Source organism: Rutilus rutilus (genome assembly GCF_951802725.1).
Source record: "Rutilus rutilus genome assembly, chromosome: 5".
NCBI classification, from domain to species: domain Eukaryota; kingdom Metazoa; phylum Chordata; class Actinopteri; order Cypriniformes; family Leuciscidae; genus Rutilus; species Rutilus rutilus.
In genome coordinates this window covers 14,802,499-14,806,963 of record NC_140213.1, presented here as the reverse complement: position 1 = coordinate 14,806,963, position 4,465 = coordinate 14,802,499, and the positions used below count along the sequence as shown (strand labels likewise).

The window sequence follows — 4,465 nt, the reverse complement described above, 5'->3', positions numbered from 1 at the left end:
ATGGCCTGATTGGAGGTAGCGTAGCGCTCGCCAAGGGTCCGTTCACATATCGGGTCTTTTGCGCGCTCAAGTTCGTTATTTCAAATGTAGACGCGCGGCAAGCTCGCGCGTTTTTAGACGCGTGAACGGCCCCTAAAACTTCCTCGTCGTTGTGGAGAGGGCAGTATTTGTATTTATTTATGAACATGCAAATGTAATTACAATATAACAAAAAACAACCAACAATAGAAAAAAAAATCAGGACATCAAAGTTTCAATCAAGTGTGACGGCATCAGGTGATTGACAGCCGTGTCAATCTATCAGCAAGTAGTACCTTGCATTTAAGTCTGATTGGCTGTTACCTGGGAGGCGTCACGTCCGATTTCCCCGTTTGGTTTGCTAGTGTCGACGGTGGCTGTAGGTAAGCGAGCTGTGTGTTAATGGGTGATCATTTTTGGAGTTTTCCTATGCATAACTTTTTAATTTATTTATTGTTAAGAGCTCGTGATATGGCGCTGAAATGGCTGTGTGGGTTTAACATTCTTTTCGGATATCAAATAGGCGTGATTCCCTGTATCCCATTGTGTAACCGGTGGGCATGACCAATCCGTGTCTATTAAGCGTGCTATCAAGCGTGATCTCCTGATGGTAAGTGTTTATACGTTACTATGACTGGGAGTGGGGATAGTATTATGATTGGTAACATCTCCGTTTGTTTGTTATAGGATTCTCCCTCTCGTTCTATGCTGTGATTGTTGCTACTGTCTTCGCACTATTAAAGGGCGGCAGTTAATACGGCCGCGCTGACGCGATCCTCACTAAAGAGAAGGGGACTGCTCGTTTGGTTCTTACCGTGGCATTATCTTTGACCCGTTTCATATTCCTGGATTGTGTGGGGGACTAGTTGGTTCCTTCCACGTGTAGGGGAGCTAGCTGCCCTCTGTGTCTTTGTGATTTGAAACCTCTTTTTGTTTGTTTCCTGTTAACTTGCTTCTCTTTTGGAAGTATAGTTTGTTTAGTTAACTTGATTTTTATTTCCTTTTCACTTCATCTTTATTATTGTAAAGCCATTTAACTGCGTGTAATATTTAATCAGGCCAGTTAATTGCTCGGTTCATGTGATCAACTATCTATAAGTACAATTCTATTTGTGTGTGTGAACCTCTACTGAGTTAAAATTGTCTTGTATTAATCAGGTGACCAACTAATTGACTTCTCTGCGCTTGAATGGTTTTTCTCTTTATTTTTGTCATTGACATTTATTGTTGTGAGGATTTGCTTTCTTGATGTCCATCTGGTAATTTTTATGAACATTGTTATAGTTTCTTATTTTTATTTTGCAGGCGCTGGGGTCCCACGGGTGGATTGCTCTTCCTCCTCCTGGTGGTGGTCCTTTATCGTGTGCAGTGTACACTGTTGAGTGTGTGATTGTGTGATTAAGTGACACGTGTGTGTGTGTGTGTGTGTGTGTGTGTGTGTGTGTGTGTGTGTGTGTGTGGAAGTGTGCTCTGTAAAATCAAATTCCACGTTGCTTCCTGCCGTTGGGAGCCTCAGGCCTGCCGGTATTTAGTTTTTGTTTCTGTATATTTTTCTTATTGTTTAGTTTAAAGTGGGTTTCAGTGTCCAATATTTTAAAAGTATCTTTCTATTAATAAACATTTGTATTTTTGTATTACTCACGTCTCTTGCCTAATTCTATGAGGGAACCGAACCTGTGTGCTTTGCTCATTGTTTGAGTATTTTCCCTGGGGCTAATCCCTAGGGTGGCGTAGTCGGACTTTCTTTATTAGGGAATAAAAACTTGCTCTGGTGTTTCAAAAATTACACCGCCCCGCCACACAAGCAAGATTAAGCAGGAGTCTCACAGAGGCACAGCATGCAGCGTAGGTTTCGTTATGTGTGAAAGCATGATGGAAGGCAGATTGCTGAGAGAATTTATTTTGAAAGAATGTATTGAGTGCATCTCTAAGGATGAACCAACTGTCTTTAGAAAAGTTTCGATGGCATTTGCTTTTCATCTTCCCTGTATAATGCCTAATAAAGACAAAGTACTGTTTATAAGAGATAGGTCTGACTGCAGAACAGCAGAACCATACGTCATAGCAGTGTGAGGACGACAGCGCCAGCCTGACAGCCTGATGCCGGAAGTGGGCGGGTTTAAAGTCTGATGCCGGAAGTGGGCGCAGCAAGGCATTTAAACGATTTAATTGAAAATGTAATATCTCAAATATGATAAAATATAAGAATTATGTTTTGTCCTATTAAAAAAATACAATATACTACTATTAACAAATGTTAATAGTTTTTTAAAAGTTCAAATGATACTTTATCCATTTGTTTTGTTGAGTCAAATGATTAACAATATAAATTGAACAAAGCTTAAAACAAAAAAATAATGATATGAAAACAAAGGTTGAGCGTTTGAACATTTGATTTAATTGCTCCAAATAAATAATAGTAATTAAATACAAATACAAAATCGAACTAAATAATAAATAAGTTATACAAAATAAAATCAAACCAAAGAAAATAAATCTTATAAAAGTTATGCAGGCACACATTTAACAATAATTCTCAAGTGAAAAATAAATCCAATAAATACAAATTGAGTTAATCCTGAGGTGCTTTTCATCGCATTTAACCCTACTCAAACTTATCCTATGTGTTTGCATGTTTAATGGGATGCATTCATAGATATGAATTATTATTATAACAAAATATAAATACAGAAATATATAATTGTTTGTGTTTTGTTAGCTTAAGTTTCAGTGTGGATTGTTTGTGTAACCTTTAGACGTTAATGAAGATAATATTTTGTCTAATTCATGCAGAAAACCATCTAATTCCAAAGGGGCTTAAATATTAAATATGTGTACCTTGAAATGCAATGCAAGTCGCTTTGGATAAAAGCGTCTGCCAATGTAAAATAATATCCACTGTATATTAAAAAATAACTCCAGATGTTCATACCTCCATGAACAACAGCCTTTTAAAAGTGGATTTTAATGTGATTAGTCAATGTCCCGTTTTGTCTGTTTAAAAAAACTACTATCACAAAAAAGGGCAGTGAACATTTCTGCAGCATGTTATGCATTGCTCCAAAGCTGTTAGCGCTGAACCATCTCTGACTTATGTGGTTCTGTAGGTGAAATAAAATACAATTAATGCAATTCTCATGGTCAGAAAATTTAATAAATGCTATAAAATACAACGCTTAACAACAAATTAAATCACAGACCATAAATATGTAACCTAACAAAGTGATACAATCCAACTGTAAAATAACAATACATGATCAAGTGCCATCATCACAATTCTCACTTAGTCACATTTATTAAGTCAAGTCACCTTTATTTATATAGCACTTTTTACAATACAGATTGTTTCAAAGCAGCTTTATTACACGGATCATAGGAAAATAATGCAACAAAGTTTGTCTCGGCAGATCTAGAACAAAATAGTGTCATAATCTATCTTAAGTAGGTTCAGTGTTGATTCATTTCTATTGTAAAAAAGTTATTCATTCAGTTAATTAATCTATATAACGTTACGTTAGCAATTCTGGAGAAAATTGTGATGTTATCATCCAGCTCAGTTCAATTCGCATATAATGTTGTCAATGACAGATCAATAGTTTTGTTGAATATTAACTTACAAAGTACTTAGAGCCGTTTTGTATAAGCGTAACGTTAAGTATGTTGTATCCAACAAAGATATAAATTATTTTTAGCTTCTTCTCTTCTTCTTTTCCTTATTCTACCATGTTAAACATGAACTCCGTCCACTTCCGGCATCAGACTGTGACCCCGCCCACTTCCGGCATCAGACTGTCAGGCTGGAGCTGTCGTCCTCACACTGTTATGACGTATGGTTCTGCGGTTCTGCAGCCGGTTATTATTGGTTTATAAGCAGCGCTGCTGTGTTTACAGAGGTTACCAGGGAAACGGCTCAATTTCTGCTGTTCCATAAGCGCCACCTACTGATGGAGAGTGAATTTACATTTTATTCAGTCTGTCTGCCTTTATTGTTCAGACCTGGTTCAGACGTTCAGACCATGTGAAAATATGACAGAATTTTTACTATTAATTATAAAAGATAAGCTAATGTGCATTGTAAATGTCAGTAAGTTATCTTTTTTGATAAAGGCTGAAATATGTGAGGTTTATCTTTTCATTAAAAAAAAAAACCTGTTAGTAGATAACATGTTGCAAGACACTCCTTTAAAATCTAAAACAGTTTGGATAGCTGATAATATGAGAGTTATGAGACATTATTTAAGATATTTAAGTATTGTATAACATGAGTAGCTCTCGGCCACTTTCAGTTTTAAAAAGTAGCTCTCAAATGAAAAAAGGTTGGAGACCCCTGGTATATACTGTACAGCGATATAATCAATGTTATTCACTTTACCTGTCAGTGGTTTTAATGTTGTGGCTGATCAGTGTATATATATATATATATATATATATATATATATATAAAAGA

At 36.1% G+C, this 4,465-nt stretch overlaps 1 long non-coding RNA gene across 1 annotated transcript; it reads left to right on the top strand.

Annotated features, from left to right (window-relative positions):
- Positions 1-383: 383 nt before the first annotated feature.
- On the top strand, positions 384-1,655 carry LOC311290842. The gene is made up of 2 exons (XR_014627459.1): positions 384-628; positions 706-1,655. It is a non-coding gene; the product is annotated as an uncharacterized lncRNA (long non-coding RNA).
- The last annotated feature ends 2,810 nt before the right edge of the window (positions 1,656-4,465 follow it).